This window comes from Anser brachyrhynchus, assembly GCF_964034855.1.
Source record: "Anser brachyrhynchus genome assembly, chromosome: 14".
Lineage (NCBI taxonomy): Eukaryota > Metazoa > Chordata > Aves > Anseriformes > Anatidae > Anser > Anser brachyrhynchus.
The window spans coordinates 16,676,182-16,702,708 of NC_137709.1; the positions used below are offsets into that span (position 1 = coordinate 16,676,182).

A 26,527-nucleotide genomic window follows, 5' to 3' on the forward strand; every position below is an offset into this window, starting at 1 on the left:
AGAAGACAAAGACACAAACACAACACAAACTGAAGAACTCAGCCCAAAGCCAAAATCCCCTACCTCATTACAACTTTGCTTTCCGTTAATCCTACAACAAAATATACATTCTACAAAGCCTGCTTCTGACTTAAAGACATGTGACTTAAGATCAGTTTTTTCCTTAACTATTACCCCAGAACGTGTCTGAATACTGCCACTGGTGTAAGGCAGTGGGGTGCATCCCGTATCTACTCGCAACCTGCTCAGCTAACCCTAAATTTATAATCCAATGTTGCGCGGCTTGTTGCTAAAAGCTTATAATTACATCCCTATATGGAAGACTACTAGGTTATTAATGCTCCTCAGTAAACATCAAAGGAGACAATTTATTACTATTTGGCACTGAATGTCAATCAATTCAACCAAAAAGAACCTATTTTAAATGATAATAATTAAAAATTAGTAATATCTAAGCTTAATATGCTTCCTGCTTATCCGTAAAGTCTATTTGATAATATGGAGTTAGTCAGCTAGGTGGATTTAAAACAATGTATTTGGAAGTTGAACAGCATTATGAGATCCCAGTGCAGACCAATAATTGTGAAGCAAAATTCAGCTAACAGAGGATGCCCCAGTGCGTCTTTTAAATCCGTATGTGGATTAGGTGAGACTTTATAGCAGAAAACATTTTACTTTAGAATACCTTGCTGTAGCAGCTCAGCTAAATGAAACCTGTGACTCTGAATAAGGATCAGAACACGGGGTTCTTTAAGGCTACGGGAACAACCAGGACACAAATTTGGTCCGTTCTGTGGCTGGAGCAGTCAGACACAGGCAGAGTCATTTCATACCCTACCTCCTACATAAAGTACAAGCACAGGGTACATGGGCTGTTTTGTGCGGTAAGAAATGAGCGAGATGAGTCACTCGCTACCAGTTGGTGAGAAGTCTCTGGATGTGACACCGCGGGTCATAAGGTATGGACCAGTCCTGCATGTGTTTAGTATCAGCCAAACTACCTTTTCTATTGTAGCACTACAAGCACAATATGAAACCATTCTTCCTGATAAAGACCTTGTGAAATTGTAAGTAAAATATAGTAAAAAAAGCCTAGGGGAAAAAAATGCCACTTTCATCACATACTGACCTTCTGAAAACACAAGTCAGGACTAAAATATCTCTGATCAGTTTAGTAGAAATTGATTTAATTTATATTCTAAGGATGTCTTTACTTCTATGCACGCTATGGGTTAAAAAAGAAAAAGCAAAAACCATACTTTTTAAAAGTACCTATTTATATAATAATTTTCTTTTATTGAAACTACCATTCCAATAAATGTTTGGTCTTATCTTTAAGCACGGACTTTAGTGGTGCTGCTCCTATGTGTGCCTTCTGCCAAAAACATTAAGGATTGAGGGATTAAATTCACAGTAAACGGCAAACAAACACAAAACAGCTTTTCAAACATCGGTATATTGACTTGAGTGGTCTAACAGTGGCTTGAGCTTTGTCTCCATTTAATATGACCTTTGGTTTAGTTTGACCTCTCAGGCAAGAAAGTCTAGACATTGACCTTGATTGAACTGAATGAACATTTTCCCTTTTCTATGCCGTTCTAAGTAATTTTAGGCACAAGATCATTGATCCAGCTTACACCATTACTTACTCTAACAGTAATATTCTGCACAAGAAATATTCTTTACTGCAGAAACCAAAATGACAGTATTCGACAGGAATATGCCAGAGCCATGACCATAATATATCACAAGATGATATATGTTGCTGTTTTTCCCAGAAATAAAAATGTTCTTTAAAAAGGCACAGAAACTTGACTATAAGCCCCCCCAAATCAATGTTCCTACCGCTATTAATCTGTGTGACCTAACAAGAGCAAGTACCTCCTCTGTTTTCTCAAGCAGCTCTTTGACTTTCAGTGCAAAATATTGAAAATACAGTTCAACCTAATTAAAGGAAAAACATCACTAGTGATGTTCATGTGTTAATTTTTCCCAAGCTACATAAACAGTTGAAATCTCAGTGACACAGAAGCATGATAATTTTACTTTCATTATCCACATTAGAAATAAGCACCCAGAGAATTTAAAGATTACTGCTTTCATATGAGCAGTATTAAGTAAGAAATGTTTTAAAATAAGCAGAATAAAAATTCAAACAGATAATCCAGATCAAAACTTCTTTTATTATTATTATTATTATTTGAATAATATGCTGAACATGTGATAACATTTGAAAAAATACTGCTGTGAGTTCTTGGATGATGTTGCCAGGACAGTAAGAAGCCACAGCTAAAAAAGTTTTTCTCTCAAACTGATTTAAAGCCCAGAACTCCCAGCCGGCTTCCTGCATAGACAACCACGTAAATCCACGCAAGATACGAATACTTCTCATTTATTACTCAGAGACCAGAAAGCTCAACATAAGGGCCAAGCTAAATTCATCTTTAACCTGGTTAGTGATTTGCCAATACACAGGAAAATAACGCCCAAATGCATTGTTTGCACACATTTTAAACCTTGCCAATGCAAGAAATACTGTCTACCTTCAGACCATCAGCCCCTTGTAAAAATCCACTTTCCCTGGCCCTTTACATAAGCCCCTTTGCAAAACACCTGCCATCATAAGACACAGCAGAGATTCACCCTCCTGTCACATCGGGATAAACTGAATTCTAATACAAACATCTTGAAGACAGAATCACCTCTGCCTGCATTCTTCTTAAGTTTGAAGGAAAACTTTCAGACTGCACAACCGAGGTGAACTATAACGCTTGCATGCAGTAACCTCATTAACAGGTGCTACCACTTCTTCGCCAACTCTGCCCGTAACATGCAAGGACTGCGCTTTGGAGCCACACGAGATGCCAGACAGCATGCCATGAAGTGCTCTAGGAGGCTGTTAGATAACTACACATGCTTATTGACAGCTAGTATTCCGTACTGGTTCAGGCAAGCCTTATTTCCTCAGATTGCTGCATTACTGCTACTTCTAGGCTTCACTTCTTGAAAACGCACGCGTTTTGAATTTCCTGGATCTCACACACTATTCCTCCTACACAACTAAACCTGCGATCACCACAAATCCTTTAATTCCAAGCACCCGCACTTCAGTTCCGCTACTATACCTGCGTGCTCTGCGTTAGCGAGGTTTGGTCCATCTCCACAAGGACAAAGCAAACATCTCACCCCCAGCCACAGCCACACGCCCGGGCTGCGGGCAGGCAGACAATGCCCGGCTCAGCGCCCCGAGCAGGACGGCTCGCTCAGCTCGCTCCGCGCGGCGCGGGCAGCACGGCGGCAAGGCGAAGCCGCCCGCAGCGGACAGAAGCGCGTTTACACGGGGCCATCCTAACAACAAGTGCTGCGGGGAGGGACGGGGACAGGGAGGGAACCGCGGCGAGCAGCGGAGTTGGGAGCTCCGCCGGCATCCGCGCAGGTGCCTCGCTGGGGTCTCCCCGGGGTGCGGGGTCGGTGCCGGGCTCGGCCCCCCGGCAGGCGGCTGCCTGCCGCCGTCCTTCGCTGCCAGCCCGCGGCACTGATGCAAAGCAGCGGTTTGGGCGGTTTGTTCTTTTTTTTTTTTCTCTTTAATTCCCTTTCGGAATACAAATGCACGGCGGCTGGAGCAGCGCTGGGGGCTGAGGCAGAGCCGTGCGTGCTCCGAGCACGGGTGGAAGAGGAGGAAATAACGGGGGGGGACAGCGCCAGGAAGAGGCGAGCCCGGCTGCCGGGAGCACCGCGGAGCGGGGTGAGCGCTCGGCGGCGGCCCAGGAAGGCGAGGAAGGGGCCGGGAGCAGCGGCAGCAGCAGCCCCGCGTACCAAGGGCAGCGCCGCGGGGAGGGAGCGGGGGAGAGCGAGCGAGAAGCGGGGAGCGGAGCATTACCGGCGGCAGGAGGAGCAGCCCGAGAGCCTCGCAGCGTCGCTGGGAGAGAACTTCGCGCCGGTGCGGCGGATTCCTTCACTGCCGAGGGACACCCCCCGCCTGCTCTGCCTTCCCTTCCCTCCTTCCCTCCCCTCCCGTCCCGTCCCTCCCCCGAGGAGCGGCGCAACGGCAGCAGCCCCAGCCCCAGCCGCCGCCCCCCGGCTCAGCGCGGAGGAGCCGCGGCGGAGGGCGGGAGCGCGGCCCCCGTCAGCCCGTCCGTCCGTCCGCCCGCCAGCCGCCCCCCTCAGCTCCTCTCAGCCGCCGCCGGCCGCGCTGTGCCCGCAGCCCCGCCGGCCGCACGCGCCGCGGCCGCCAGCCAATCCCCACGCCCGGCGCCCGCAGCGCCCCCCGGCCGGGCGGTTGCGGCCGTTGGGGCCGTTGGGCTGAGGGGGGGCGCCCCCAGCTTCTCGCCGCGGCCCTGAGGTGAAGGCGGCGGTGTGCGGCGGGTGGGGGGCGAGGCCTGGCCGCGGGCAGGGCCCGCCGGGCTTCGTGTTGCGGTGCGTGGTGCCCGCACACCGGGTCCGTCCTTGTCCACCGCGGACCCGAAATGAATTGTTAAAAACTCGTCGCGCGAATAAAAAGCTGTCACAAAAATCGCCTCCCTCTTTTCTGCCCCGAGTTAGAGGCGTTTGGGCAAACTATTGGGCAGTTATTGAGTGAGGAAAGGGTTCTACCATCACCTTCCCCTCAATGAAGAAGCCACAGCTTACCCCCCACCTCGGTTCCTCACACAACACCCATCCTGTGCAGCGATACCTCAATACCACACAGAACAGTTTCTCTCTTCTGTAATGCACAGTTCAGAGTTGGCTGATACATAGTCTTAAATTTTCCCCTCCCCTTGTGCTACAGATCTGTGAAAGCACCAATGGCACCAAAAAAGCAGCACCAAAGCAACGTCGATCACAAGACTAGAGAATGGCAAACAGCTAGGCACAAAGTGGTGTCAACTATAAAACTTACTGGCAAGGCCAGGAGGAAAGTAGCGACTTAAGTCCGTCACAATACACAAAAACTGCAGTAAAAGGAACCCTAGAGATGGGTAATGCACAGCAACAGGGCCTTCTCTTATCTGCTGGCAAAACGTAACAATCTTCATATCTATATTCCATAAAACAGAAAACCTGTGTTGAGAAATGAAGTAAATGAGACCACATTGGATTACCTGTAGCTGGGAAAAGCATACTGTAAATGTCTGATTAGAAAGAAACTACAGCAGACTTAATTTTCTGACTGCAGCTATAGTTTTGTAATTGTCAACAAAGAGCAGGAGTTTTAAGGGGCAATCCAGAAATCAGCAGGGAAGTCTCTCTCAGCTTTTCAAGGTTAATTGAGAAGAGGGGATAGCGGAGCATACTAGTAGAGCTTGGTAAATTGCATGCAATGCTGTAGCTTGAGGACTGCATTTATTCACAGGGGTGAAGAACATCCACGTAGCCACAACTTCTCCCTGGTCTCATCTTTTTCTACGGCATTTCACAGATTTCAAGATTTGTCCTTGTCTGAAATGCTGCAGACTACATTTTAACGTAATATGCACGATGATGTGTTGATTCTGCAGAGAGACTTTCACATAGAAATACTGTGATAGTCATTTTACTGGAAATAATCTCTTTGCTTGAAAATAAACTAGACTGCAAAAATGAATGTTAGAGATGTATTAAAAAGATGGTTGCCATTAAGTAATGAGTTGTCCCTGTCAGGATGAAAAACTGAGAATTACGCTCAGATGGGAAACAAATCTTGTCAAACTACATTTTGATGCAACGCAGGTTCCAGTGAAAAAGAGGTAATGGAATGTCTGTAAGAGCAGCCCATAAAGCATGTGCCTTGATCCTTATGATGATTAAACAGAAATTAGCAAAAAGCCAAGTACACTTAGCCCATGCAATCTAAAGATATTTGTAAATCTTCTTCTTGTAGGAGGAGTGTTTCTAGTAGCGATACAGAGAATGTTTCAAAGCTACTTGATGTCTTTATCAGCGATTTGAGAGAGAACAAATGGCTGATTAAACGCCATGCAACAAAGGTTTGTTGATGGTCAATTATGATGGATATAGGTTAATGGCATAGACCAATCTAGACACCTTGGTAAGGTAGCCTCATTTGTTCAACAGAAATGTTGAAGTCAAGGTCAGGTATCTAGTAAAAAAGAGTGAGGGTTACATTTCAAGTTGGGTGATTGTTTCCTGGAAGATGGTTTACAGAAAACAGCGTTAGTTTGTCCTGGTGAATAACTGAATATATGCTCCCACTGTTACACTTTTGTAAAAATGACAGCTGTGAGTGAAAGGGTAGCTGAGAGAGTATCAAAGCAAAACTAAACAAAAATTACACATCTAGGCATTATTAGAAAGACCAGTGCAGGAATACTGGCTTCACGTCCACAGTTAGGACAAATGATATCTATGTAAAAATGGTAATTTCTGAGAGAAAACTCATGGCTGTTGGAAGGATAACCATGTCTTCTCCCAAAAGTGAGAGTCTTAACTAGAAAACAAGGAAGCCATGCTCTATCTTACTTTTGTTCTCTACTCAAATTAATCTTGGAATCTTTTAGATGTGGTGACACAGCTTCAACGGAAGAGAACTTTCCTCCCATCCCTTTAATTTAGTGGTAAGGGTACTCTCCTGGGAATGAGAGACATGAGACTGAATATGGATAAGGCTGAGGAGAATAAACCAGATACCTCATTTATTGGGTTAGAACTCTGGATTAGTACATAACTGGTGACCACAGGCTATTCCTCCTCTAGCATGTTTTAAATCTTTTACCATTGTTTAGTTCTTTAGAGGAAATAATGTAAGTGCCTACCTTCAAGGACAAATTCCAAGTAGTGAATCCCGATAACATATTTTTTCAGAGGCTAGCAAAGTGCCCAATGAATGGGACTGCAGACCTGCCCTGTTTCCTGTTGGCTATATATTTAGTTACTGCTCCATGCATGAGATGCTTAAAAGGTGGGGCTGTGATGCACCGCCTAGAACACGCACGCTTTCTTAGATTCAGCCCTAGCATCTCCGGAGTCTCTCTGAGTATCACCTTGTCACTTACAGAGCCTGCTGACATGAGAACATCTCATCCACCTTCTGAAAGGCCGTGGTTCTCTTCCTCACACTTCTTTGAAAAATTGCCCTTCAGCGTGACTTGAAAGGAAAGGAAGAAGGAGAAAACAAAAAAAGATTTGCAGTTTACCAGAGATAAATCCTGGATGCTTGTCCCCTTGCCTTTTAAGCATGTGCTTGAAGTTGCTAACCTGGAACTGCTGATTTTTCCATGCGTCCTTAAATATCATTATTCCTTTATTAGTATGTAACTGTTCCACCAGACACATTGCTATAACTTGATGAAAACAAGCATAATTAAAGACAGTTTCTGGAAGCTGACACTATATAAATGTAGTGTACAATGAAGGTGAAATTTTAATACTGCAGCTAATCAATGACTGGAACATTTTGCCTATGGAATGTGAATTCTGGGTTTTTGAGTCTTTATATAGAACTGAAACATTTTTCTGAAAGATGTGCTTCATCTCAAATGTAAGTTATGGGATTGATGGAGTGGTTATTTGGGTCAAGTTCAGGTGAAGTTCACTGACTGACATTACAGAGGAGGTCAAACCAGACGATAAGCATATTTTTTTCCAACCCTATAAGCTATGAATTGTGATATGCAATGACCCACCATAGCAATGTAGGACTCAACTCTTCAGAATAAAGAGTGGGCCTGTCTTACTGAACAATGCCTCTCAAATACTTTAACACATCGTAAAGAGGATTATTTTAATTAATTGGTACAATTTTCCATGTTTATTACATATACTGGAATATCATTGGTTGCACCTGATTTAGATGTCCTATTTTCATTCTTAATCCTATGCATAGTAAGAAATACATCCTCCAAACAGTACCGTGGACTATAGAAAAAAAAAGAAAAAAAAAAAAAAAAGAAATACACCCGGGAGTATCTGTTCCAAGGAAGTAAACACATAGCGGTACCATAGTGGTGCATCTGAGTATCACGCAGTGAGCTACCAACAGAGGAGGAGGGAAAAGATACAGAATTTTAACACACTGGAATTACCATTTTCAGTAATACAATAAATGTGATGCATGTTTGACATTAAAATAAGAGAGTTTGTGCCACCTTTTAAATATTGCCAGAAGCTGTCCATAATTTGTCAAACAATAGAAGAAAAATTGTTGAAACTGTATTAGTATTTTGAGGTAGTTTCCAGTCCCTTTAGCCTTTTTTTTTTTTTTTTTTTTTTTAAATTCCCCTTCCACAGCCAGCCCATCTACCTCGTAAGAATTATAGCCTGTCTTCGAAATGGCTCAAATGGAAGTACCAAGCAGGTAGAAAGCTACTTGGTATATGCTTGAACGGCTCTGAACAATTCAAAGCCATCAACAAGTTTGCAGTTCTGGAAGAAGGAGAAGAGGAGAAAAAATGGAAAGTCTTTGTAAGCAATACCCGCTCAGTGGAAAGTAAAGAAAATGTGCAGACTTTCATAGGTGCAGAACACTGTTGTACTAAGAGATGGATCATTTTTCATGAGAAAAAGTGCTATCTGCAAATGAGCACGTTTGGCGTACACAGCCATCCCTAATGAGACCCCCCCCATGCAAAACACAGTAAAATACCATCTCTCTGTCATGGCGTATGTCTGTAATGTGTTCTACATACAAAGCTTCTGACTTCCGTACCTAAAACCCTTTTCTCACGTGGTAGCTTTTGCTGAGCACAATTATTTCGTAGGCATTCTGAAGAACCTGGCTGTCAACTTCCTGTTAGTGTGTTAGTGCCATTTGTAAGCAAATGATGAGCCTTGGTCATCTGGCAGAGCAAGAGGAGAATTCACTGGGTTCTGAGATGTGTTTTTTTGTTCAAACTGTCCAGCTCTCAGGGAACACCTCATGGTACTGAAATTTGGTACTGCTGTTGGAGAGGTGATGGGATGCACGATTTTCACTGTAGCTACTACACTAAGAGCACTTGTCACGCACTGATGTGAAACTGCTAAGACGAGTCTTAAACTGAACACACGAATCTCGGAACAGTTCTAATTTGTGTGAATCAGGACCCAGGGCTCTTACTTTCTTCTGGCCTATTCAGTTACTGAAGTTATACTGGTTTCTAGTACATATTTGAGATTCCAGTTCCTGAATAATGGATTTGTCTTCTCATTACTCTTGTAACATAAATAGAAGATACAGTTGTTAACTAGTCCTTAGTTTGGTTTTGCAAGCTACTGACTGCTCTTTTGTGTAACTGCAAGCTACTACAATGTTAATTCTCTTAGCCATTTTCATGACTGTGACACCAAGACGATGAACAGTTTCCCTCGTCTTCCTGCGTTAATTACTGAGACGCTGTACCCATTACATTAAAGTATATACTTTATGTAGATGTCTGTATATAGAAAGGCCTTTGCATTTCCGGATCACATGGCAAGAGGATTATGATAAAAGACGGGGGGGCTGGGAGCATTTTGGTTAATAACAGTGGGTCTTCCAAAGTGAACTAAGGATAAAATTAGCATTTCTTTCTGATATCAGAGGTATTTTTCTCAGCTCCGCTTTAAATATTGTTGATGTGGATGAGGTACATCACAGCTACATAATCTGCATGGGAGTAAATGAGACTGTAAGTGCAGGTCACAGCCAAGGTGAATGGCAACACACACATAGTTGTAGTGCCTAGTCCAGTACCTAGTTTTTCAACAGTTGAAAGTCAGTTCAACTGTTAGAGCCACAACAAGCAGTTGAATAATAGATATGGGACAATACCAAGAGAAAGAGAAAATAAAAAGCGACCTCTAAAGGATACGGTAGTTGTTTTGCATAATATTGAAGCTAATTCAATCAGCGTGAGATGTCAAGTCTGACTCAAAATCAATATTAAGTTAGCAGTCTGCTTTATCAGTAAGCATGTAAAAAGGTGCAGACAAATCATCTACTGGAAAATTCATGTAAAACTGCAGAGAATAATTGGGAAAAAGGAGAACCAGAAAAAAATAAGCAAAAATAGAAGTGTACTATATGCAAAATAGGGCATGTGATATGTGACAGTTTACATAAGTGATGCCCTTCTACCCCTACAGAAAATGGCAATGCAAACCTCGCTAACAGCATTTGTTCCTCTCAAATAAAAGCTTAAAAAAAGCTATAATTGTTAAATAAAAATACCATATTGTTGAAATTTTTAACTTTCACGGGCTCATTTGACATTAGAAAATATAAAAGATTTTTTATTCATTTTCCTAGTATGCAAGAATTACCAAGATAACAAGAAATATTAGATAATAATAAAACCAACGTACAAATCTCAGCATTGGGATAACTTTTTTTCCACAGACAGCATAAATTCTGTGTTATTTCATAGCATTTTTAATAACATAATGAAATAGTAGAAACATTGTAACTGGTGTGTATTTTAAATAAACTGCTAGCTAAACAATTTTATTTCTGATTTTCTTAACCTTAATTTAATGAGTAATTCTTACACTTTGTACCTCCTTCTACCTTCCCCTGTTTTAATGCAAAATATTTTCCTTGGAAAAATGTTCCAGAAAAGCACACACTGAAGTATTCACTTGCTTTATCTATCCTCCTGATAAAATCCAATGACTCCATTCAGGATCAGGGCCCCATTTTTACTACTGCCTAAACAATATGACACAGTCCTTTCTCTGTGAAGGTCATGGTTTAAGTGCATGATTTTCTGAACATTGTATGAAAGAAAGATTATGAACTTAGCGGTTATCAGTTACTTCATGTGACAAAAGGTGTGAGATAAAGAGGAAGTTTTCATGCCTGATCTCCTTCCATTATCTGTTGTGTTAAACTGCAGTGAGCGGTCCATGAGAAGCCCAATATTTAATCCATTGGCTGTAACATCACTGGGCAATAGATTTGTAAAGTGATATGGTATACCCAGTTTATTTGTTATAAATCCATATAATGCAAAGAAACATGTTCATTTATCAGTCCTACCACTAAGAACTTGTGCAGTATTAAAAATAAATAAATAAAAAATGAAGGCATCCTGAGAAGAACAGGAAGTTACAGCAATTATGTTCGAAGGGATGTATAATCTAGAATGTCTGTTTTAAGATTACAAAGAGAATGTATTATAGCAATCATACTATAGCAATCATATTATAGCAAACAAACAAAGAAAAAACTAACCAACCTCAGATTCCAAAACATACTCGTTTCAGCTGTAGATAAACAGGAATGAAGACAACAGAATGTAATCAATGTAAGGCTTTACTATGTCTGGATTTTTTAATAAGTTGAGCTTTAAACTGGTGAAAAACATAAGAGGAAGATAGGGGAAGAAAGACAGGCATAAGGGAGGCAACCCAAAGAGCAATGAGAATGTATACTCAACTAGGTTAATTTAGTGAATGTTTTATTCTCTGTTTTCTTACTTCACTTTGTATATCTCATTTAAAAAAACGAACCCATTAGCTAGATAAAATATACCAAATTAGTGAAGTACAATTTACTTCTCATTTCAATGCCAATTCATTGTTATTTTTCTGTATTTTCAAATAATTATTTAGTTTGCCGTGCTCATTAGAGACAAGACATCATTTCTTTGTACCCAAAGAAACTTGTAATTGCTAGTTAACAAGCTACTAAACCAGGATTTACAAAGTAAGCTATTCTATTTTTACTGTTCTCTTCCAAAGACATACATGTGTACTTTAGTTATTAAAATTGTTATCTCAGTGTTCTCACATTATTCAGCGTAAAATACAAGAAGAGCAGAACTTCAACACTGACACATGTTTGTGGAATTGACATTAGTGAAACTGCTTTTCTAGTTCCCTGCGTTCTCCTGTCCTATTAGTGTTAGAAAGATTTGAGGGATTCCTTTGCACTTCCCATGTTGTAAGAAATTCCCAGGGTATTTTCTGATCTCAAGAGGAAAGGTGTAAGCTGAGACTGTTAGATCCTCTGTGCGAGTGAATAAATGGGATATAAAGGAATCTCGAAAGAACTTGCAATTCTCCCACTACTTCCTTAGGAATGTGAAGCTCAGCTTACCGATACCAAGTTTTTATTTCTATTGTTTGTAATTAACATTATTAAAATAGTAAACTGAAATAGAAACTGCAATATACATATTTTAAATATAAAAACTTTAAAAAAATTGCTAATAATATGCTGCAAATGGAATTCATTGATCATTGCAAATGGAATTCACTCGTTATTGAGTTCCTCACACAGAATTTGTCATAAGAACACAGTGGTCTCTCAGGCCTGATGACCTTTTTCACTCACAGGAAGAGTAAAAACTGACTTGTCCGGCATTCCAAGTAAATATGACTCTAAATGTAATTAAGAATATATGCCTGTTATGTAAGAAGTTACTATTTGTACTAATTCATTAAGGTGTGTGTATTCAAACTTCAAGACATTCTGAACAATGTGCCATAAAAAAAAAGAAAAAGAAAATGGTCTCTGTCCATGACACCAATTATTACTACTGGTGTAATTAAGCCCGTCTCTTGCAATTAATCACCTTGACTGCCAACAAATAGTGTATTTATCTTCATTATCTTCCCACATATATGCCTTTCCTTTATGCTACACAGAAGAGGCTAATACAACGTTTTGCTACAGAATGGATGGAAATTTAGCCCTAACAAGTGGAGAGGCAAGCGGCACGGCACGTCAGTTAGCAAGTGACGTGCTTAAAGAGCAGACTGTAGTTAAGAAGCACCAGTTTGTCAGGTAGTTGGTCTGAACAACTGGAAACAAGAACAACTGAAGTAAATTAGAGCACACTCCTTGCGGTAAGGAAATATTTAAGTACAACCCTACAATACAGCCATATGAAATCTGTAAGACTATGGTTGTGTATTTTCATCTTCCTCACATTTCAATTAAAGACAAACAGAATTGTGGACGGTACAAATTATTTTTTCCAAATGAGAAACAAAAGAGGACATGCCAGCCTAATTTACTTGCTTTTGTTTGCATCTCTTTTTCCATGATTATTTTAACAAATGAGTGTACTAGCAGGAATGTTTGGTAAAATAATATTGTGATTATTCACAGCAGAAGCTGTAAGTTTATGTTTCTCCAATTGGAAATGAGAAACGTGTTGTACAACCTACATAACCATTCAAAAAAGCCTGAATATTCAAAAAGCTCTGCTTATGAATGAATTACACACAAAAAATTATGCATAGATATTATTCAGCAAAGAGTTTGAACATATACATCAGAAAAACTAGTTTGTTTGGAAAACTTGCAAACACAAAATGGAGCAAAGAAATTATTCATTATGAATTATTTGCACAGCATCTGTCTTACTTTCTCATGTTAATTGCCTCTGCTAAACCACATTTTCTCCCCCTCAGTATGTAAATTAAAATGATTTTGCATATCTCTGAATACCCAGTAAATGCAAGTTTCATTACCTTACCGCTTATATCTTTTTTGTCAACCTAATTATACTGCAGTTTATATAATTTTAAAATTTGACCTACCAGCTTCCTGTAGATTGCAACCTCTTCCTCTGGATTTTGAGTATTGCCTACTATAAAAGAAGAAAACATATTAAAACCATGCAAATTACCAGCATTTGTGAAAGATCTTGTAAGGTATGTGTTAAATCTCACAGTATTTATATATAGATTGATAGAATAAAAACTAACTTGCAATACTTCTTATGTAATTATTATAAATTTAGGACATGATCCACCATCAATTTGAATTAGAACAGAGAATTTTACTAACTTTTGACAGCCTAGACCAGACCTTCTCCTACAGAAACTGGGTAACATATCACTGGATTCTTTCATGCTTCCTAAAAGGCACCACTCTAGTTGTATGTAATTATTCTTTCTACAAATACAAGCTTCTATGACACAATTTGATACTCTCGGTGAAAAATACATCTTTTTCACATAATTTTCCTATTTTTTGATTTGTTGACCACTCATGTTGTCCCTCAAAGAAACACCACGGGAAGAAAATGTGCACATTATATCATGCTTTTTCTTTGCAATAACTTTACACCACCAACAGAAATAGAAGTGTCTTGTCAAAAACTGTGCTGGTCTTAGAAATTAAATGCAAGATTAATCCTTCAGGCCTGTTAACAAAAATGCCCCCACAGCAAAATCTGTCCCATTGGGTCACTGAGAATGTAACCTGAATAAAGCCTCAGGATCAGTTCATCATTATCAGCATATATATATGTATTTTAAAAGACAGACCTGTAGAAAGCACTCTTTTTCTAGTGCTGTACTTAGAAGACAAGCACTTGGAGTAGTACAAAGATACACTTTTCTAAAGGCATAAAACCTTCTACTTAAGATTCCCTCTTCAATGTACCACAAAATACATAACCCCTGAAATGATTTTTTTTTCTATTTCATACTGAGGTTACAAAACAATGTGTTAACATGGGTAGCACAACTGGATGAAAGCTTATTTATTCATTTATTTCTGCTGTGGGCAGAAACTTGGCTGAATGCTTACACTAAGTGTTTTGCAATAGCCGTTAGTACACTGCCAAGGCACAGTGGGAAGATGTTATTGCCTGAATATCCCTACTGAAAACTAAAATTTTCTAGCATCTTAATGGATTACAACAGGGAAAAAGAAATCAAGTTCATGATATAGTAGTTTATGGATCAATGTGAAATTTGATTGCTCACGCACTACAGGTATTTGTGGGTCACAACAAAATTTCTGTCTTAAGAGGTTCTCCAGTATGTCATGGAAATCTCAGTAGTATCCTTCGCTCGTGATCCATCTACACTTCTGTTGTGCAATGCACCAGGACTGTGCTTTCATCTGACTTTTGAAATGAATGGTACCAATAAAATGTTGGGCCTTATCTTCAGCAATTCATTTTCCGTGATTTTTTATTTTTTTTTAATATACCTTTAGGCTACGAACCACATCTATAGGTTTTTCCTCTCTGCAGGATGTGTTGTTTTGTATGCTTTAGCAGTTCAGTGAGCTGAGCTGATTCAAATGAGCCTTAAAATGTTAAATACAACTTGTAATATCAAAGGTTCTCATATCAAATAATTTTGTTACTGTGGATCCTAGGGAGATTAAGGAATTTTGCTGTGACTAGAATGTCCACTAGTCACATCAAATGTTTCAGCATTAGATATATCATTATCTGTTCACCAAAGAAATGGCTAGAGTATACAGCTGCAGCGCTTTGTACTTTATTTGTAAACCATAAGCAGGGGGTATAGTACAGCATATGGCAATGGGTGAATGCTAAATGTTGATCAATTTTGTGACAGTGTGACAGAAGCCTTTACATACAACTTTTAGGTGATATCTTCTTTGCAATTAGCATTGAAAATAATTTATTGGGTCAGACAGTAAACTAGATGCAGAATGGCTGCACTTCAAATTTTTCTCCCGTCTGGTTACCTGAAAGACCAGAGAAATAAGTTCTCCTTTCTGCATTTTTTTTTCTGTTTTCACATTTTCCTATCTTGCAGCAATGTCTGTTTATAGCTGGTTTAGCTTTCTTTACTTCTGAGCTGAATTAAGATGAAGTATGGTTTGAACTGGCTGAAATGCCAGCCCCAGAAATACTACCGTATTTTCTGGATTGAAGATGAAAAACTGTCACGAAATTGCCTGTCTGTTCCCCACCCTTTGCCTTGCAAATGTAGAAGATAACAGACAAATACTTGGAGAGAGTCCTCTTGGAATCTTACAACTTGAATCTGGTATATTTATTAATACTGCCCTTGTGTGCTTGCCATCATACTCAGGGCAGCTATACCAGTGCTGAGGGACTGAACAGGATCTACAGTCCTAATTCTGGCAGAGTCTTATTGACACACATTCTTGTAGTATAATTAACGGTTAATTCTCATACTTTCATAAAGCAGGAATACAACTTTTATCTCTGTACTTCATTATAGTCTTATAAAAAAAGGTAAACAGTAAGTAAATCAGTGTGAAAAATAGGGAGATAGTGTTTTCCAGAATTAGCATTCTAACTGCAAATGCAGTGACAGAATGAATCAAATGTTTCTAAATACGGTATTTGAATAACTATTTTTGAGAATGAGAAGGGAGTATAAGTGGGCATTACTCAGTCTTGCCAGCAATAAAGAAAATATATTACAATATAGAAAATAGCCCTGCATTTTTTTTCAGGATCCTTGTTTAAAGAGAAAATATGGAGTCTTGATATCACTGTGGAACAACTGTTAACTACATAATGACAAGCACAGTATACAGAAATGAGTAGGGAGCATTTTAATAGAAAGCATACTGTAATTTTCCTTGCATTAAAATTCAAAGGCAATTAAAACAATTTAATTAGATAATATCAGCTGCAAAAAGTAAATTGATTGATAGTTAGCATAGGGATAACTTGGCTGCTGCTACTTGAAAAAGTGATGGTAAAGCTGACAAATTCGTCACTTGTTTTTTTATTTGCCAATTCTATATATTTTTATATTTTATTTCACCACTGAAGGCATTTTAATTAGCTTATGTTTGATAGTTCATTGTTTGGAAATGGAAAATGTTATAAATGTGATCTGAAGGGTTGCTGGCATTCAGATTAAGGCGTCTAGCATGACTACATCCTGCTCTCTCATTGCTTAAGATATTTTACCTGATAACAGAATTTCTCTTAGAAGCCTTACTGTCCAAGCAGATGTTTTAATCTCCATCTTAAACATCACATGCAGCTGGAAAGAGGTCAGTTCAGCTCACAGCAGCTATAAATCAGTGAGCAATCTCCTCCTTTGGAAGAATCCACATTGCTCACTCAAGGGCTGTTTTTGGCCATGTAGGGAATAACCAGGCAGAAGCAATGAGTGCTGATGAAGTAGGAAACCTATTTCTATTTTTAAAAAGTCTTCAAAGAATGGATACCCAAAAAATAAAAAAATCACTCTTATATTTATCAAACCAGAGATGTGCATTCAGCAGTTACTTTAGTAAAAATTAGGAGGTCCTAAGTCCTTAAATAAATATTAACAAAATGTCTATTTAGATATTATCTTCTGCTCATTTTATTCTTGAGAATTATAAGGGTTCATGGCATGGTTTGATATATTTTTTTAACTATTCCTTTAGTTTTGTACTAATTTTTCATCATTTTAATGCATTACTTCCCTCAGAATAAGCACTTCTATGATGAAATCCTAAGACATACTGAAAGGACTGGTAAATAAACAAATTAAAAAATAATTTAAATTAAATTGTTCTGCAACACTTGACTACAAACCATAGCTTCAGTGGCAGGACACCTGAACTTCGTTTATAATCCCTCTATCCACAGAACTCCTGCAGCACTTCGATAGATTGTCTGGATAAAGAGTGAGAAAAACCTTTTGCTTGACTAAAATAATGTCTTAAAGGATTTTTAAACTTCTTTTTTTTAAAGTTTCTCATCCTCTTTTCCAGATAAAAATCCATTCTTCCTGGGTCTATTGAAATCTTTTCTGACTGTGTCAGGTATGGGTTTTCCTTGTTAGGAAAATCTGTGTAAAGCCATTTCTATGAAGCCTTATTTTCTATACAGGCTAACTTGTTTGAAAGTTGAGAACCATAGCAATAGAATATTAAAGGACAGAAGCAGACATCTAAAGCTCATTTTATTTGCAAAATAATACAGCAATGAGGAGGCAGACTATTGTTGCTGAAAGAACTATGGGAGCCTATAAACAAAAATAAAATTATACGCAAGCACTATGATTTCACAAATAATTAAAAATAAAAAATACAAATGCCTCATTAGGTCCCCTGCCTTAAAAAAATCCAAAGTATGAATGTCAGAGAACCACAGATTTCCAGTAATTCAGGAAGCTGGTGTTATCAAATTCTCTTCTCTTTAAAGGAGGAAAAAATAAATAAATACATAAAAAAAAAGCAACTTTAAATTTCCAAGAACATATAATTAAAAAAAAAAAAAAAAGATGACCAGAACTTGAAAAATAAATCCGTTTTCTCATGTGAAATAGGTTACGCATAACAATGGTCTAATTTAAAAGCAAGAAAATATTCAGAATTCTACTTAAATATGGCAACAGTTTGAGGAAGGGGAAAGTATTAGCAGAAATAATTCAGTAGGTCACTGTCCACTGTGATACATTTAATTAAAAAAAATGAAGCTAAGGAATACCAACAGTTGAGTTTCTCAGACTGTTGGAGACAACTGCCATCAGGGCTATCAGATTATACAAATATATTTATATAGCAGAATATAATTATATAGCAGAAGAGAATGAATGTTACACCCTGCATCTTGGATGGAGAAATCAAGAATGATATCTGCAAGAAAATGGCATCACTATGTTGTAACACTTTATAAATAGTATTAACATCTTGAGAGGTGGTCCAAATATTTTTTATTTTTAATGAATTGTTTGTTTGTACATGACAAAGACAGGGTTAAAAGGAGGGAATGGAAGGGCGGGGGAGGGGATGGACAGGACAAATGCTGCTCTGAAATTCATAATGGAGACAATGCAAAAATAGTGTTTCTGTATGAAGTAGGTAAAAAAGTGTTTAGGAGTTGGTTGCAAAAGGCAGTTTCATTTGAAAAGTCATTTGAAAAGTCAAATTTACTAAAGAACCATTATCACACTGTTAGAAAAGTGCAATAAAGTGTATTAACTAATACCTAATACCAGAGAGTAATTTATGTTTGTGAAAGAAACCACTGAGAAAGCCTCTAGCAAAAAGGAGATGCTTCATGAAAAACAGTGCAGTTACTAGGTCAAAAGCTTAAAGAGATAAACCAGCAATTTATTATTTTACCAATTAAAAGTAATCAGCAAGTGGTAGTTACACAACCTAATAAAATATCTCTCATTTTTGCTGTTCATTAGGAAAAAAAAATAGTTCAGATACTTTGTACTGTGAATTTTTAAAAAATATCTGAAAACTCTAGGTTTGCAAAAAAAGGTATAATCACCTTTAAATAAGTAACAAAACAAAATCTTAGAAGTAATAGGAGGCATGTGAAGTGTTTAGAAGCTGTTAGCTCCCCACAAATTAATTTTACAAGATGTTTAAACCTTATATGCTAATCTATGAAGGTGAAAACTTCCATAGTCTGTGAGTGAAGTTACTGTTGTTTTACTTATTGTTATTGAAAATACCAAATGACTGCTAAATAAAAGCACAAAGAGTTTAGCAAAAATGCTAGTTAATGACTTCATTTCATGCTTTCAGTGTGTTCCATAAATTGGATCTGGGTAATGTCAAAATGCATTCAGAAGAAACCTGCACACAGTATGTACACCATCAGACTTGACATTTAAGTATCTGCAGGAACATAAGTTATACTGTAAGGAAGAGAATAAGGCCCCTAATTTAAATGATCCAATTGAATTTTTGAGTCTTCACTACTGTTACTCTCATGGTTCAGATAGCCAGCAAGAAAAAAGCCTCATTTAGTTACAGAGATCAAGAGGAATATCTGCTCTTTTCTTGATTTTTTTTTGTTTGGGGGAAGTTTTCTTTGCTGTTATTGTTGTTTTCATTATCATTTGTGTCTTTTTTTATTCTTTTTGTTTTGTTTTTACAGAAAAAGAATAAAGAATGCTGTAAGGAGCATATTACAAGAATTAAATTCACAGAAATACCTGACAGTGGTTTTATGTGTGATGATTCAAAAAAAAATAACTTGTGTAATCTAAAAATTCCCCCGAAAGACACATGGAGAACAATCTATGATGTAAAGCCAAGCCTTATCTTTAAACACCTCTTCAAAACATAGTTGACTACAAACAGACAATAAATTCTGGGAGTGCATAGAGGAGTTGGATGATTTAAATACAATACTGTTATTTCAGCGTGCCACTGTCCATCTAGCATGCTGGTGAGTGCTTGCAATGTCCTTGGGAGAAACAGCCATACAGTTTATATATATAAATTTTTTCAAACTTACTTTTATGTTTAAGCAGCTCTTCTCTAATCATCTGTGCTAAAATGCTAGCAGGAATATATCAAACATCATTATGAAATATACAGAACAAAAGACTGAGAGGAAAGGTCTGGATGGTGTTAAAATGTATTTTAGAATATGGTATTTCTTTTGAAAAATGGCAAAATCATTGCTTGTTTACTTATTTAAACCAGTTTCTTAAAAATCTACTGAAGTTTCCAGAGGAAAAAAGAAACAAATAGGAAAATAGGGAAGGCAGTATTACATTGTTGATGCCTCTTTCCCTCAAAAGAACCCTAAAGCCCAACAAAAACATTACTGATCATGCAAAACTGTAGACTATGGGATAATGACTTCCATTTAAAGGAACTTTGCAGCACATTACCAATGACCAGTTTCTAATATGTTTTAAAAAATCCTCAAAAGTTCTTCTAGGTGATGGTAGACATAACAAAAATGGTAATGGATTTTTGGCCAAGAAACTCAATATAAAGGCAAATATAGAAGAGATGTGTTAGTCAAACATAAGTTATTGGACTCAGTACAGAGTAAATGGATGAAATTATATGATATGCTATAGAGAAGGTCAGGTTACACAATCTAATGATCCCCTTTGGCCTTAAAGCTTGTGATTCTCTGAAACCCTACTCCTGCTGGGAGTCTGTAATTCATGTACTACTATTGATTTATTTATAAGAGACCATACACAGTAATAATACCTGTGCATGAGTATTCAGGGTTTTTGTCCATGAGTTATGTCAGCAAAAATGTGTTTAAATAGAATTACAAGTTGCATGTTTTTTAATTTCATGGTGAGATCAAGTCCTAAGGAGGAGAGCAGGCATATTAATTTTCCAAAGAGAAAGCATAAAGTGAATTTTTTTGTTCACTGTTTCCCATCATGGTTATTACCTGTTCAGCTTCTTTGTAGTACCTGTACTTGGAATAGAAAGATGGCAGATGCCGTCACTGCGACATTTAAGTGTTCTGTCCAGAGACTTGCACCAAATACTGGGAGTTCTGTATGTGTCAACATTAACATCACAGCTCTCGCTAATGATGGATTAGTGACATTACTGGGAATTTTGATAAAAAAAAGTCCATTAACGTGTTGAGTCATAATGATTTACAGATGATCTCTATGCAAATCAAACAAACCTTTGAATAGAAATTGAACAGTGCAATACAGTGTGACCGGGATTCAGAGCTCACACATTTCTGATTGTGACTCCCGCTTCTGTAAAATGGACATTCAGTTTCTAAGTTTGTAATTTGTAAAATGATGCAGCTGGCTTTTTGTTTTCAAGCATCATTAAGAAAATAAGAAAAGTAGGACTGAAATACCACAGAGCACTAATTATAAAGTATTATAGCCTAGTAGAGCCTACAGTGTTCTATGTTTGTGCTTTTCATTTTATATGTACACACATACAACTAGTGTCTAAAGAAATCTGTCTTGAAATCTGTGAAACTTGTAGTATCAAATCTTAATCTTAGATAAAAATAAAATGCAATAAAAAATCCATCACAATGTATAGAGGGGAAAGTCTTGCCTTTATCTTATTTATATCCTTCTGCTGTTACAAATATGTTAGGTGTTGAGTTTTACCAGCTTTATCTCATTATTAAACTTTTACAATGAAATCTCAAAAGATACCTGAAGCTGTTCACCAGTACACAGTTGTTATTCATATGATATTTTCTACTTTTTATTACAATTAATCCCTGTATAATTATATGGGGGAGAACCCTTCAGATATATACTAGAAAAAAATATTACCCACTTACTTAAAAATAATGAAGAAAACTATCTTTACCTTCTAAATACTGTTTTATCTCCTGTAACAAATTTTCATATTCAATGGTATAAATATCATTATTTGAGCTGTAAATGTTATTTTAGCACACAGTCTGTGCAATGATCTATCCTTCCTCCTATTTGTAAACATCCTATAAATTGGCTTTTGGTTAAGAGAAAATGTTTGCTATAGACATGTTACCACTCCTGTACCACTTTGTGGTTTGTTACCCTTAAAACGTTGCTTGCTTTGCTTAGTCCTTGCCCATTTGCTATTCATTATTTAAAGCATGTAACAAATTGGAGTCGTGATAATGTCGGAGCTGGCTGACATGATAAGTAAAACTGTATAAATGGCCACTAAAGCTTAAATTGCAAATAACCATCTAACATAAATACCCAGTTACCGTATGAATAAATATAGGTTAACACACATCACATTACACCACAAGACTCGAACACAGTGAAATCAAGTAACAACTAGAAACTTTTAAATGTTTACTAATAGTTTACCCCAACAAAAGGTACTATTTTTAAACTAGCTGTTTTCAACTAGTATATTCAGAGTAATACCAGGTTACGCAGAAAAAAACAGTTCACTTTTAGATTTACTAATCTTTAGTAAATGGATTAAACCCAAATGACTGGTCAATAGCTTGTCATCCTGTCGAGCTGGCATTTCCATAGGACTGCTCAGATATGTTGAGTACTGCAATTGGGTAACCCTTTGACCAAATAAAACATAGGTGTTTAGTTCAGTAATTTAATTCCCCAGTTTAGTACCTCTGTATAATAATACTCACAATGAAAATAGGTAAACTAACGCTAACATTTTAAATAATACTTTCAATTAGACCAGCAAACGCAACATCTTGACAACCTCATGGACATACAAGTTTGTTTTTCAGATCCTGAAATGCCAGTAACTAATGCTAGGTAGCCTAATAAAACTTACTAGCCCTTCTTCCACACCAGAATAATCTACACCTCACTGAGTACGCCTGCCATGGATTTCCAAAGGAATTTATGAACAGATCCTCCTTACAAAAATTTTAGAAATACAGAGAAGAGTACAGATGTGCAATAAACCTGTGGTCAGGCCTGAAACACCGTGAAGCAAGAACTGAACAACCCAACCAATGTCCATAATAAGGAGGAAACTACTTCACTCTCTGTGGCACAGGGGCTGCAGTCAGGCAGATTCTAGGAAGCAACCACTGTAAATTCAAAGTTTCTTAGAGCTTCCTTCATTCCCGTTGTTATCAAAAGCAATACTGTTGAAATGACCAGAGACAGAATAAAGCTAAAATATGTGTATGTGCTTCTTGAAAGTGGCATCACATTTTTTTCAAGGATAGGTTATACCTGTGAAATAACATAGACCTATGCTGGGTCTGTGAAGTCACTCCTTCAGCTGAAAAGAAAATCAGAACAACAGAGTAATGGGACTATGCTATTGAACTTTATTATGGGATAATTTATTTTCACTTCTGAAATTTTACCAGATATTCTGCTTCTCAGAGATTAATTTGTCTTGGTAAATGAAAGGATACGAAATAGCAGTAACAGCATACCAACTCTAGGAATAAAGTAAGATAGGGTATTTAAAACACTGAATTGGATACTGCATGCAGACCCTATCCCCCTCTCAGATGTACATGTCAACAGTTCACGGATACTTGGAAAATGCCACTGAGTTCAGCCCTTGCAGTATTTCTGCTATAGGTTTCCTAGAGCCCTCAAAGAGGCTAGCAAGAGTCTTGCACTTGGTTTGGATCACTACTTTCTTCCATCACTTTTAGCTGTAGCTGTATACTTAGTAGTTTGAACATTTGCAAGCACAGGATAATAACCGGAGGGAAGGGCATAAATAAAAAGAATATCTAATATCCTGCAGCATTTTTCTCCAGTGAACTGCTATCGTACACTGACCCTTGGTGTTTTATGTATGTTATTTCTTGTTCAAGTCTACTGCCAGGAGAATTTTCATTCCAAATCTTTCTGGAAATGTTATTCCAGAGGCAGTAGATAACTCGTTGAATCTCATATTAATAAGCTATGACGTTAAATAAAGAACTGAAAATCTTAATCAAAGTTATGAGTATCAACAAGAAGCGAAGTAGCAGCTAATATAAGATTAGCTGCTGAACAAAAGTTTTCTATGATTAATTATATTATAGCAGAGTAATTTAGTTTCTCTCGATCTGTAACTTCAAATATCTATACTAATTAGTTGCTAACTACAACATAATAAATGAGATAATGAAATAAAGATGTTTTAAATATCCCTTTTTATTGCATGTAAGTTTTGCAGCATGCTAACACACCAGATGAATTCTGAAAAAAAAAATTAGGATATATTAGTGTATCATTATGTACACGAACGCCAAATAATACATTTCTCACAAGAACAACGTTCAACTACTAAATCCAATGGAATGTGGAAATAAAAAATATTTTAGATGAAGGCTGGCATGGGTTAAGCTTATAGCAAACATGGAGACATCACACCTCTCTTCCATCACATTTTCACCTGCTCATGTGGTGCACACTTCTGCTTTGATAGAAAAATTCCTTTGGGTCTTCTTGGTGTAAAGGTGTTGGTGCTTGCAGCAAAATTTGCAGAGCAAGTGGGGAATAGAGAATGTTTTCATCTGGTTGTTAAACCAGAGAAATATCTACAGCATTTTTCACATCTCATGACAGGGACCATCACTTTCCTGTTAGCTTTACTGAAAATGGTTGGGAACAAATTATACAAGCTTTTTTCTTCTATGGATTTGTTTGAAAAAAACAAACAAACACAATTTCTTTTTACAAATTTGTTTTAGAAAACTGTAGGTCTTAGTTCCAAATTTATACAAAAGAAATTTGCAGTGTTCCCCATGTAAGGTGAAGAAACTCCTAAGGAGTGTTGCACAGACCAAGGCAGTATTATTTATTTTCCTGAAACCAGCAATGAAAGTCAAAGCACAAGCAGTGTAGCTTGTTTTATATATCAACCTTGCATGTTTTCCTGTCAGCTTTGCAGTTTGTCATCCACAGCTTAGCCTCCAAATGGCATGAACTTTGAGGACAGCATGCTGAAATGAAAAGAGACTTGCTGCCTCCTTTGGAGAAGAAACAAGGCCACCAAGGAACAGCAGAATATCTGCTTATTCCTTTTTATGCAGCCAAAGTTGTGGAAAAATATTCCATTATTAATATAAATGTAATACAATTCTGCTAATGGTAGTATAATTTGTTGTTACTATTTGGAGTGAATCTGTGAAGAATCTAGCAAGAGTAACAGATGAAATCATAAATGAATACTAAATGCAAAATCTGATATACAAAAGTAAAGAATGAGTTGGAGCAGCTGCAATAGCTTATTTTAAATAGTTACCAGAATTGTTCAGCAAAAGCAATGTTGGCCAGCTGGAGTGCAGTTGTTCAGCGAGGGAGGTGAGATACCCCTTCTCTGTGTGTGGAGAAACACCACAGCTAAGTGAGCATAAATGCATGAACTGGCATGTTACTTTACTACTAAAATGATTAATCTTAGAGACAGAAACATGTTAGACCACTTTATGACTGTGTTTCCAAGGAAGTGACGGGCCAACTTGGAGAACAGTGACCAAAGTTTAGTTTTCTACCACTGCAGTCTTCTTACAAACGTTATTGGTTATTGTTGGTTATTGTTTTTTTTTTTTCCTAATTATGAGTGTCAGTTACAGATGTACAGCCAGTAAACTATCTGTCTATAACTTGCAGAATGTGCTCCTTTTTCTGCCAGCAGACTGAATTTGTGGCAATATAGGTGTTCTGATCAGCTACACTTACGACACGAAACCTCCCATTATAGCACATTTATGATTTACTCTGTCAGGGTATCATAGAGAACATTACTTTGCAAGGTGATAAAAATTAGTATCCCATGAATTACATAAGGAGTTCCAAACATCAATCTATATTTAAAATAACTGCAAGAAGGTTTTTTCAGTAACTAAAACTAGCATATATGGAGTTAATTAGACCAAAAACTGCATGTTGGTCATTACATTATAACCAGTTTGAATATGCTGAAGACACACTAAGTTAATGCAGATGTGCTGTTATATTGCTCAAACAGCTCCGATCAAACTGTTCTATTTGAGGTTTCATCTAAAGCCTGTAAGAGTCTGGCTACTACGTTAAATGGATGTGGAGTTCAACCCTTGTGAAACCAAATACTTTATCCTTGTATGATTCAATCACTTACGTCACTTGCTGAATATATTATTCCTCCAATAATGCTTTACAGGTAGCCACCAATAGGTAGAACATCCAAAAGCCTCAGACTTATTTTTGTTGTTTCCCTTTTTGATTCTCTCATATCCTATTTACTACTGCCTCCTGCTTCTACTATCGCTACTATCATCAAGAAATAGTATTTTTTTCTGTAATAAGAAATACTTATGACATAATTCTGAAAGGCTATCATGTGCTGCTAGTTACAACACAGCACACCTCTTATGTTCATTTTATATCTCAGCAAGTGGTATTTTATTAACTGCTGCAGTGTGGCTGTATTTTACTGTGAATTGCAGATACTCAATGCAGTCATGCATGTCCATGTGAAGGTGGCATCAGCTTTTTTTTATTACATTTGTCCACGTCTGGCAAATTAGCTCACTATCATACACAATCACACAGAACCACAGAATGGTCGAGGTTGGCAGAGACCTCTGGTGCAACCCACCTGCTCAAGTCAAGCCACCCACAGCCAGTTGTCCAGGACCATGGCAGACAGCTTTTGAAAGCCTCCAAGATGGGAGACTCCACGGCCTCTCTGGGAAACCTGTGCTGGTACTAAATCACCCTCACAATAAAACAGTGTTTACTTATGTTCAGATGGAACCTCCTGTGTTTCAGT

The 26,527-nt window shown here is 37.7% G+C and overlaps 1 protein-coding gene across 36 annotated transcripts in view; it reads right to left on the bottom strand.

The window, feature by feature from the left end:
- TENM2 (teneurin transmembrane protein 2) overlaps positions 1-26,527 on the bottom strand; it is a 1,469,731-nt gene that overhangs the window by 665,407 nt on the left and 777,797 nt on the right. For 31 of the 36 annotated variants that reach the window (XM_080555516.1, XM_080555559.1, XM_080555513.1 and 28 more), the window contains one exon: positions 13,429-13,478. The exons of 1 other annotated variant lie outside the window; for it this stretch is intronic. The gene's annotated coding sequence lies outside the window, so the exon portion shown is untranslated. Of the gene's footprint in view, positions 1-3,880; positions 4,144-13,428; positions 13,479-25,018; positions 25,094-26,527 lie in introns of those variants that run through there. 4 more of the 36 variants (XM_080555538.1, XM_080555528.1, XM_080555558.1 and 1 more) reach the window with 3 other exon arrangements.